Here is a 12,109-nt window from a genome sequence, read left to right on the forward strand (position 1 = left end):
GCACAACTCTGCCAGACCTAGGATCAAGAGAGAAACTTAAGTGTTTTAGTACTATATCTCTTGAACCCAATGGATTGAAAATAATCATCCTATTCAACTAAAAATATGAAAGATGCTGCTTCCTGTGCTTGGCCTCATATGTTGACATAATATAACGGCTCTTTAACGTCGGTAGCCCTGCCCCCTGGTAAACAGTGTATGATCGCTGGATGATTCGTTTTAAGTCTAATACTGCGGGTAATGGAGTCGCCAATGACTAGGGTTTTCAATTTGTCAGAGCTAATGGTGGGAAGCTTCAGCGTCTCAGACCCCGTAACGGGGGGAGTAGAGACAAGAGAAGGCTCGGCCTCAGACTCCGACTCGCTGCTTAATGGGGAAAACCGGTTGAAAGTTTCTGTCGGCTGAATGAGCGACACCGGTTGAGCATTCCTACAGCATTTCCCTCCAGAAGCCATGAGAAAGTTGTCCGGCTGCGGGGACTGTGCGAGGGGATTTATACTACTATCTGTACTTACTGGTGGCACAGACGCTGTTTCATTCTTTCCTACACTGAAATTACCCTTGCCTAACGATTGCGTCTGAAGCTGGGCTTGCAGCACAGCTATCCTCGCCGTAAGGCGATCGTTCTCCTGTATATTATGAGTACAGCAACTGCAATTAGAAGGCATCATGATAATGTTACTACTTAGCTTTGGCTGTTGAAGGTGCTGACGAACCATGTCCAGATAAAGCGTCCGGAGTGAAAAAGTTGAATGAAAAAAAAAGTTGTGAGGGAAAAACTAAAAATATAAACGGTAATTAAAAACCGTTAAAAACCGTAAAGTTTTAAATTGTCTAACTTGGGTCAAACGTTTCGGGTAGCCTTTCACAAGCTTCCCACAATAAGTTGGGTTAATTTTGGCCCATTCTTCCTGACAGAGCTGGTTTAACTGAGTCAGGTTTGTAGGCATCCTTGCTCGCACATGCTTTTTCAGTTCTGCCCACAAATTTTCTATGGGATTGAGGTCAGGGCTTTGTGATGGCCACTCCAATACCTTGACTTTGATGTCCTTAAGCCATTTTGCCACAACTTTGGAAGTATGCTTGGGGTCATTGTCCATTTGGAAGACCCATTTGCGACCAAGCTTTAACATCCTGACTGATGTCTTGATGTTGCGTCAATATATCCACATAATTTTATTTGGTGAAGTGCATCTATTTTGTGAAGTGCACCAGTCCTTCCTGCAGCAAAGCACCCCCACAACATGATGCTGCCACCCCCGTGCTTCATGGTTGGGATGGCGTTCTTCGGCTTGCAAGCCTCCCCCTTTTTCATCTAAACATAACGATGGTCATCATGGCCAAACAGTTCTATTATTGTTTCATTAGACCAGAGGACATTGCTCCAAAAAGTATGATCTTTGTTCCCATGTGCAGTTGCAAACTGTAGTCTGGCTTTTTTATGGCGGTTTTGGAGCAGTGGCTTCTTGCTTGCTGAGCGGCCTTTCAGGTTTCATTTGAAAGGAAACACTCTGAATTTTGTGGAAATGTGAATTGAATGTAGGAGAATATAACACAATAGATCTGGTCGAAGAAAATACAAGGAAATAAACATACGTTTTCTGTTTTTTTATTGTTGCTGCATCATCTTTCAAATGAACAAGAACAGCCAAACATACAGATAGGATGCTGTGGATGATTTGAATGAAGAACATAAGATGGCAACAATAGCTGAGCAAAGTTTTACACAGATAACTTCAAAAATGAGCGAGCTACATGACATTGAGCATGAAATCACCCAGGTGTCCCACACAAATGTATCCAAATGTACCCAAGTGGCCGAATTGGTACAGTGATACATTTTGAAGGAAAGAACTATATACAAAATACATAAATGCTATTCTAACACACCCCCTCAAAATAAATAATATATGGAAAAAATGAATAAAAAAAGAAAAGAAATAATAAACAAACAACAAGGGTTTACACATTTTCTATTTACAATATTGTGAAGACTCTCAGTCCTCTACACAATATTGTGCTGCTGGTGCCATGGCCCATAGCAGTCTCTTTCTGCTGTAAAGCAGAGGCTTACTGAACAGGTGGTGCAGGTGATGGGGCATTTCCTGTGACACAACGACATCCCCCTACTGTGCCCTTTTTGCCCTGAGGCACATTCATGCCTGCAGAGATGAATCTGGGCAGGTGAACACCACTGGTTGGAGCAGAAGGGACAAAAGTTGCTGCAGTGGACTTGCTGTAGCTAGCAAGCTCCTGGATGAGCAGCTCCCTGAAGGCTAGCTGTGAGATCGGGGGCTGTCCACAGCTCTTGGCCATTTCCTTCTGGAGGATGAAGGAATTCACCACAGCAATGTCAATGAAATGATAGAAAAATGTATTTTACCATTTCATGGTCTTGTGGAGAACATTGTAGTATCCTATCAGCGCATCTGACAGATCCACACCTCCCATGCCCTTGTTGTAGTCCTCCACAGCAGCTGGAATGGGGACATTTTTCGTGGTCCATTCCACTGAATGGACCACGAAGGACTTGTGGATACTGGAGCACATGACCACCTCTCTGGTATCGATCCACTTCACAAACAGCAGGCCATCTTCATGGATCCATCGCATGGTACCCCGCTCAGCCCGCTTAGGCATGTCATTCATCTTTGTCTTTGGAAATCCCACCCTGTTGGGATTACCGGTAGCAAAACTGTTTTTCCCCTCATAAACAAAAAAATTGCAAGTGTAGGCACACAAAGAATCAGCAACCCCATTTGGTTGGTTTGTTATGCATGTATAGTTTGAGGCTGATGCTGGCCTTTGAGGCTACCATCCTCTTATCGATGGACAGGTTCTGGGCGGGCTGAAAATAGGTCTTGCAGGCCTCAACGATGCTGGGGTAGAGAGGTTTGATTTTGCAGAGCCTATCAAACCTTGGTGTGCCTCTCTTCTTGTCATTCTCCCCATCAACTTCTGGGTCACTGATGTGAAGCGCCCGTGAGATAGTCAGAAACCTTTTAGAAGACATGACAGTCATGGGGAAAGGTAGTTGATAGAGAGCTGACGTTTTCCAGTAGTCCCTTAGAGTTTTCAACTTCACCAGCCTCATGTAAATGACCATCGAAAAGTAGCAGAAAAGGTCTGACATGGAAATGGTCTTCCATGCCTCTTTCTTTCCTGCCTGCTTCTTAGCCCCGTTCTTATTGGTGTTCGACACCAGGGAATCAACAACTGACGAGGTGAAAAACAGTTGAAAAAGTTGAAGGGGGCTGTACTTTGCAGTCATGTCTACTTGAGGTCCTGGCTGCCTTTTGAGTCTAAAAACTGGTGGATTTGGTTCCACATCATCTTCTAACACAGAGTGCCAATGACCCTCTGGCCCTCTGTCTGCAGGTTTCTCTCTTCCCCACCTCCGCTTTTTTGTCACTGACTTCACACCTCTAGATGGCCGGGTAGGTGTGGAGCCGGAGACAGCGGGGGTCCGGCTGGATGAACCAGCTTCAGAGAGAGATGTACACCTAGGCATTGGTGGCTCATAATCAGAATCACTGCCACTGTGAAAGATAAAAAAATCTGTAACAATACTTTCACGTATGAGCCCTGTATCAACACGTAAAATAAACATATATATATAGAGTACAGGGAACATAATCACTATGGTGAAGTGCTGTTCCATTCCATGTTTATGGAAAAATAATTTAAAAAAAATATCTCACACACACACTTTACACATTTCATTACATATGATATTTTTATATATTGCAAATAAAAATCAGAAAATCAACAAAACAAATCTCAAATTAATAATATTTGATATTATTAATTTCAAACAATGACATTACCATTAGAACTTACCAATCCAGCATGGCATCCTCGCCATGCAGAAACATGTCTTCCGCCTGGGAGTCAAAACTAGCTTCGCTGAAAGTTTAATCTTCCTGAAGCAACTCGGTCTCGCTGTCTCTATCAATTTCCTCTATAATTTGGGTTAAATCTGTATACCTAGACTTTGTTTTAGCTTTTCCTGATTTATTCGCCATAATTTAAATAAATAAACTTGTTGAAAATGCTATTGAATATGTACTGCTATGCGTAACACTCGTGGCTCCGTCAAGTAGGATTTGCAATGGCGAATTAACCTCTTTTACGCCAGAGTTTACGACAAAGGCTGGTCTTCAAACGTATTGCCGTTTACCTCAGCTCATTGGCTATCTTCCAAGCTAGATTTCAAGATGATCAGTAGTCATTGGGCCAAAATACAGTCATTCAACGATAGACTGGTCCTACCATTGGTGCGCAATGAGGTCATTGATTGGTGTCTTCAAATCGGTTTGTTTCGGTCAATATGTCCCGAGAAAAGAACCATCAAGTATGGTTGTGTTAGTAACAACCAGAGGATTGCAATGAAACCAACCTTGACTGGATAAACGTTTGTTTAGTGTGTGTAATTACCACGAACACTTCGTCCAAAGTTGAATGAGACGGAAATAACGACGCAAGCGGTTTACAAATGTTTCGTGTTAGGCTATAAACATTTATTTTATCAAACAAAACGAACATTCACTGTGTAGTTAGGACACTTGGCATTGCCACCAGAGGAAGATCTTCAATGGTAAGCGATTTATTTTATTGTTATTTCTGACTTTCGTGACGCTAATGCTTGGTTGGAAAATGCTAGTAATACTTGTGTGTGCGGGGCGCCGTCCTCAGGAAATCGCATGTTTGCTTTTGCAGTAAAGCCTTTTTGAAATCTGACACAGCGGCTGGATTAATAAGACGTTCATCTTTTAAATGATGTAAGATGCAAGTATTTACAAGAATGTTTAATATAACGAATGGTGTATTTAGAATGTTAGCTCTCTGCAGTTTTACCGGATGTTGGCCTGGTGGGACGTTAGCGTCTCACCTACCATAGAGAAGTTAAAGAGATGGGTGGGGGTAAAGCTTAAGAGGGTGTGAACGATGCTGAATGGGTGTAGATAATGAAGGGCTCTCCAATAGTAGTACCAAAACATTCAAAGGCCATTTTCTCAAAAGTGAGGTTTCAAGTTTATAAACTTCCGAAGCAAAATTACTTTCCCATTGTTCCCCAAATGTAGTGTATGATACATTTTTTTTTTTTTTAGCTCTGAGTCTTTACTTTGATCCAATGAAAATGTCAAATTTTGCTACATAAGAACGTTTTGAGCCGGTCGGTCACATTTATGGTGCTAGGCTATTTTGTTTTCTGTTCATATCACTCATGCTTATTGTATTTGTATTATGTATGCATTTCAACATTACTGTAATGTTTATTTGAGCACAATTCCCTGAGTTTCATGTGTACGTCCAATAGGCTGTTTAGTCTATTGCCATGTGACTAGGCCTTATACCTGCTGTAGTGTATAGTCCTTTGCTGTTATATACTAACCTGTGCTTGCTTATACAGCCATGTCATTCATATTATAGCAGTGCTATAGCCTAAGTTTTCTTTCTCCTCTTTCCTTTCAGAACCACATAGTTAATGTCAGTTCTCACTGCACACGATTCTCAGTTATCTGAATCATGAGTGGTCAATCAATAACATTTATTTATAAAGCCCTTTCTACATCAGCCGATGTCACAAAGTGCCATACAGAATGTGTGTGGTCAGATGTGTGTGTGTGAGAATGTGGACATCTTCTATTAAACTCCCCTTAACCTGGACAGCCACCTCATCCTTGTTCTGACATTCTGTAGTGGTTGCTACCGGCCTTCAGCCAGCACCTAAGATTTCTTATTACATTCACGGTCCTTCGATTCTCTACAACCCTACCCCTAAGTCGCTTTGGATGAGAGCATCTGCTAAATGACTAAATAAAATGTAATAATGTAAGAATCCTGTGGGTGTGTGTTGTCTGGGGAAGTATGGTTGTGGGAGCCGATAATTAGTAGGCTATATATATATATATATATATATATATATATATATATATATATATATATATATAAAGCACCAGGGTGAAGCTGAACTTTAAGTTTCTGTTAATAGTGAGATTTTCACCTTAGCCATCATCATGAAAAAAGCAGTCACCCTGTCCACTCTGGTCTTTCTGGGTATGAAAAAAATACACAATTTTACTGATATTGTTAAGAAGGTTAAAAGAACGGTTGTTACGAAAGTTAAGCAACTTTTTCCTCTCATAACTCAGATTAATGATAGACTCTTATTCTTTTTTGATTTCATGTCTATTAGCTGTATGTCACCATCTCCTCCTCAAGCCATCCTGGCAGAATCTGTGTCACAAAGATTTGGCCAGCTGTGCTCCTCCAACCAATACAACAGGATAAAAGGATCGGACAGATTTGGCCAAGGACACTATGGAGCCCGACGGTAAAGCAACTCGTGTGTAATATGTGTGTTTATGCATCTGTGCACGCACATGCCTGTGGGTGGGTGAGAGAGAAGTAATTATTGGGTAATAATTATATCACCAGTGGCGACCTGTCATTCAGGGCAGGCCCCCACTTGTTTTGAGGCYCACCTGTTTAGCAGGTGATGCCTATTTTGCATTTTATTTTGGCATTAATACGTGTCACATATCAGTTTGTAAACAATGTAAAAAAATATATATAACAAAGCCACATGGTTTCTTTTTTGTTTTCTTGAGTAAGGCTGCTTCAAAATGCAGGTGTTTCAGCCTAGCTCAGTGCTTTCTGTGGTGGTGAAGCAGCCAGCAGAATATATGGAGCATAGGGGTTGGTAATGTTCTCTAGTTGCGCCGTGATTGGCTCAGTGTTCTGTCACTCATGGGTACACTATGTCTCCAGGTAGAGCTAGAAAATTCAAGCCCCCTGGGTGCTGCCATATAGTTACATTAGAAGTACCCATTCAAGAAGGCTCAAGGTAATTGGCCACAGATAAAATGACATCAAATCAGATTGTATCTATTATTGCTTTGATTGGACTGATCATGTCAACATCATACCTTCAAAATCTTAGCTAGCAAGTGTGGGGTTTTTATAAGGTTTTTTGACATGCTTAACTAACTATAAGCTAGTAGGGCTTCTTATGCATTAAAGTTTGAATTACTGACTCATGTGAACCTGCATTTTCCATTAGTCTCTACTCTTACCAGTGCTCTGTCTAACCACGAGGCCACAGCCTGAAATTGCAACAAATGTATCTGAGTCTGAAATGTGTGTGTGTTAAAAAGGGCGCTGTGGGCGCTGTACTGTGTGACCGAGACTGTGCTAATCTTAGAGAGACACAGGAGGGGGGTGAATCAGGGGACTGCTGACTGTGGTGTACAATAGACAATAACAGATCAACTATACACACGAAGAACATCTGTGAGGTTCTGAGTTATGCACTATAACCCAATACTATAACAAACGTGATTAGCAACTGTATTACATGTGATTGAATACTATAACAAACGTGATTAGCAACTGTATTAAATGTGATTGGATATTGACAAACTGTTGGCCTGGGAGCCTGGGTGTCTGTGTGTGTGTGTGCTGGAAGTAACAGTTAGCCAGATAAGAGTGCTGGGAAGCTGTGGTTAGCCTTGAGCGAGAACAGTGGCCATTGTATACAGGTGCGAATAGCTCAGACAATATTGCAGAGCTGTCTGACCTCAGTCTTTGGGGTGAAGGAGCGTAATCTACACAGCAACAGCGTCGGGACATCACATGCGCTAAGGGGCCAGGRCTGGCTTAAGGCGCCAACATCAACGATAGGCTGGGTAAGTCTAAACCACGCCCAGTCYCTACTCTGACAGGCCGGCTCGGAAGTGGGAACTATCTCTGTCATGAGTATATATTATAATATCTTTGTCAGTAACAAGTGTCTTCTCTGTTTTCATCCTGCGTGATGTTACAGTGAACCCGTATATACGGAAATTGCATTTGCCATTTATTACTTAGTTAATAAAAAGTACATAGCATACAATTAGTGACTCATTGTCATATTTGTCCTTATACCAGATTGAATTGACGCAACCCTAACACAAGCTAGCAGTCATCATCATGAATCAATTTGACAATCTATTGGCAAATTATTTTCAATCCTTGTCATATGAAGAGAAATTATGAAGAGAAATTATAGATAAAGCTTATCGGTGGCTGTAAAATAAAACGCAAATTACTTACTGCAATACACAACATGCAAAGTCTAAAATTACATTAAAATGAAGTGAATCTCTAATAATTTACATTTTCTCATGTCTGTGTCCAGAGCTGGCTGTTGCAAACACATGGGGGTTGACGTAGCATGATCGGATGGCCCGGGGCATCAGTCTATGCGCCAATCAACGTGAAATTCAACGGCAGATCTATGCCATACTCCGCCCCTAGAAAGAGGGACATTAACAATGGGGTTCCTGTCTAAAAGGATTTACTTGGAAAACAAATTGCATGGAAAACGAATTGCATATTATATCTAATCTACCATATTGTACTTTGGACAATATCATTATTAGCACCCATTGAGGAAGCACACAAGCTATTCGTGTTTCAATAGACATTTAAGTGTCTAAATAACAGATATGTCTAGACTTTTACTACAAGTGAATTTTTTTAACAATAGTTCTATCTTGGGGTCAAAATGATCCAAAATACAGGTACCTGCCAAAATAAAGGAAACACCAACATAAAGTGTCAGTGTTGGGCCACCACGAGCCAGAACAGCTTCAATGCACCTTGGTATAGATTCTACAAGTGTCTGGAACTCTATTGGAGGTTGCAACACCAATCTTCCACGAGACATTCCATGATTTGGTGTTTTGTTGATGGTGGTGGTAAACGCTGTCTCAGGCGCCGCTCTAGAATCTCCCATAAGTGTTCAGTTGGGTTGAGATCTGGTGACTGAGACGGCCATGGCATACATATATAATGGTTTACATCGTTTTCATGTTCATCAAACCATTGTCACGGCCTGCCCAGAATTCTTATACATGACCCTGAGCCTGATGACATGTTAATTACTTAATTAACTCAGGATCCACACTTGTGCGGAAGCACCTGCTTTCAATATACTTTGTATCCTTCACTACCTCAAGTGTTTCCATCATTTTGGCAGTTAACTGTATGTTAGCATCTTGAGGGTTAATGGAAGCTATTGGTCAAAAGGAAACTGTATACAGAGTGGGTGCCCAGGGTCCAGAGCCGTGAAAACCTGGTGTTCAGTTAAGTGTAACATTGGTTAATATCATGTTCTCCTTTTTTCCCGAAGTCTGTGCTTTAAGCTGTGGTATGTGAAGCCAGTAAAGTACAGTGGCATAGAGAGGAAGGGCCAGCGGCTGGGGACAACGGTTCCCATGTAACTTGTCTATTGCTTGATCACTTCTCATGTCCACCTTCAGATGTGCAACAGGTCCAACCCCACCAAGTATGTCAGATAGATGAGGGGGGGTAGTAATTGTAAAAACTGGATGAAACACTGATGCAACTATGAAATGTACATTCATGTATATTATGCTACTTTACCCAATAAAAAAGTGTACATACAGTTGGAGTCATTAAAACTCATTTTTTCAACCACTACACACATTTCTTGTTAACAAACTAGAGTTTTGGCAAGTCGGTTAGGACATCTACTTTGTGCATGACACAAGTAATTTTTCCAACAATTGTTTAGACAGACAGATTATTTCACTTATAATTCACTGTATCACAATTCCAGTGGGTCAGAAGTTTACATACGCTAAGCTGACATTGCCCTTAAAACAGCTTGGATAATTCCAGAAAATTATGTCTTGGCTTTAGAAGCTTCTGGGCTAATTGACATCATTTGAGTCAATTGGAGGTGTACCTGTGGATGTATTTCAAACTCAGTGTATTTCAAACCTACCTTCAAACTCAGTGCCTCTTTGCTTGACATCATGGGAAAATCAAAAGAAATCAGAAAAAAATTGTAGACCTCCATAAGTCTGGTTCATCCTTGGGAGCAATTTCCAAACGCCTGAACGTACCACGTTCATGTGTACAAACAATAGTACACAAGAATAAACACCATGGGACCATGCAGCCGTCATACAGCTCAGGAAGGAGACGCATTCTGTCTCCTAGAGATGAACGTACTTTGGTGCGAAAAATGCAAATCAATCCCAGAACAACAACAAAGGACCTTGTGAAGATGCTGTATCCACAGTAAAACAAGTCCTATAACAAGTCCTATATCAACATAACCTGAAAGTCAACATAACCTGAAACTGCCATAAAAAAGCCAGACTACGGTTTGCAACTGCACATGGGGACAAAGATCTTACTTTTTGGAAAAATCTCCACTGGTCTGATGAAACAAAAATATAACTGTTTGGCCATAATGACCATCGTTATGTTTGGAGGAAAAGGTGGGAGGCTTGCACGCTGAAGAACACCATCCCAACCGTGAAGCTCGGGGGTGGCAGTATCATGTTTTGGGGGGTGCTTTGCTGCAGGAGGGACTGGCGCACTTAACAAAATAGATGGAATCATGAGGCAGGAAAATKATGTGGATATATTGAAGCAACATCTCAAGACATCAGTCATGAAGTTAAAGCTTGGTCGCAAATGGGTCTTCTAAATGAACAATGACCCCAAGCATACTTCCAAAGTTGTGGAAAAATGTCTTAAGGACAACAAAGTCAAGGTATTGGAGTGGCCATCACAAAGCCCTGACCTCAATCCTGTAGAAAATTTGTGGGCAGAACTGAAAAAGCATGTGCGAGCAAGGAGGCCTACAAACCTGACTCAGTTACACCAGCTCTGTCAGGAGGAATGGGCCAAAATTCACCCAACTTATTGTGGGAAGCTTGTGGAAGGCTACCCGAAACGTTTGACCCAAGTTAAACAATTTAAAGGAACGCTACCAAATACGAATTGAGTGTATGTAAACTTCTGACCCACTGGGAATGGCCAGGCACGACTTCAACATCATCAAGGCGACACAACAGTGGTAGGCCTGATCATCGACAATGACGAGACAGCCTATAGTGAGGAGGTCAGAATAATTTTTTTTTCTCATTTTGTCTGTCATAGTTGAAGTGTACCTATGATGAAAATTACAGGCCTCTCTCATCTTTTTAAGTGGGAGAACTTGCACAATTGGTGGCTGACTAAATACTTTTTTGCCCCACTGTATATATATGATATATGATAAACAGAGAGTAGCAGTAGCGTAAAAGAGGGGTTGGCGGGTGGTGGGTGGCGGGACACAATGCAGATAGCCCGGTTAGCCATTGTGCGGGAGCACTGGTTGGTCAGGCAAATTGAGGTAGTATGTACATGAATGTATAGTTAAAGTGACTATGCATATATGATAAACAGAGAGTAGCAGCAGCAAAAATAAGACTTTTTGTCCTCAACTTGGCACTCTGGTACCGCTTGCCATGCGGTAGTAGAGAGAACAGTCTGTGACTGGGGTGGATGGGGTCTTTGACAATTTTTAGGGCCTTCCTCTGACCGCCTGGTGTAGAGGTCCTGGATGGCAGGCAGCTTAGTCCTAGTGATGTACTGGGCCGTACGCACTACCCTCTGTAGTGCCTTGCGGTCGGAGGCCGAGCAATTGCCGTACCAGGCAGGGATGCAACCAGTCAGGATGCTCTTGATGTTGCAGCTGTAGAGCCTTTTGAGGATCTCAGGACCCATGCCAAATATTTTTAGTTTCCTGAGAAGGAATAGGCTTTGTCATGCCCTCTTCACGACTGTCTTGGTGTGTTTGGACCATTCTAGTTTGTTGGCGATGTGGACACCAAGGAACTTGATTCTCTCAACCTGCTCCACTACAGCCCTGTCGATGAGAATGGGGGCGTGCTCGGTCCTCCTTTTCCTGTAGTCCACAATCATCTCCTTAGTCTTGGTTACTTTGGGGGATAGGTTGTTATTCTGACCTCCTCACTATAGGCTGTCTCGTCATTGTCGATGATCAGGCCTACCACTGTTGTGTCGCCTTGATGATGTTGAAGTCGTGCCTGGATCAGCATAGGTCATTTGAAGATGATGACGTGGTGGGTCTTTCAGCAGGAAATGATCCTACAACGACAACCGCCCGGGCAAACGATAGTTGGTGGCTTCTAAGTTAAGCATTCAACGGTCCATGAGTGGGCCGAGCCAGTCCTCCAGATTCAACACCATAAAAAATTCCTTTGGAGGAGTGAACAGCGTGTTGGCCCCAGAACAGCCA

The 12,109-nt window shown here is 42.1% G+C and overlaps 1 pseudogene; it reads left to right on the forward strand.

Moving 5' to 3' along the window:
• The first annotated feature begins 6,126 nt into the window (after positions 1-6,126).
• On the forward strand, positions 6,127-9,352 carry LOC139028172 (leukocyte cell-derived chemotaxin-2-like; annotated as a pseudogene).
• The last annotated feature ends 2,757 nt before the right edge of the window (positions 9,353-12,109 follow it).

Source organism: Salvelinus sp. IW2-2015, linkage group LG8 (genome assembly GCF_002910315.2).
Source record: "Salvelinus sp. IW2-2015 linkage group LG8, ASM291031v2, whole genome shotgun sequence".
Classification (NCBI taxonomy): domain Eukaryota; kingdom Metazoa; phylum Chordata; class Actinopteri; order Salmoniformes; family Salmonidae; genus Salvelinus; species Salvelinus sp. IW2-2015.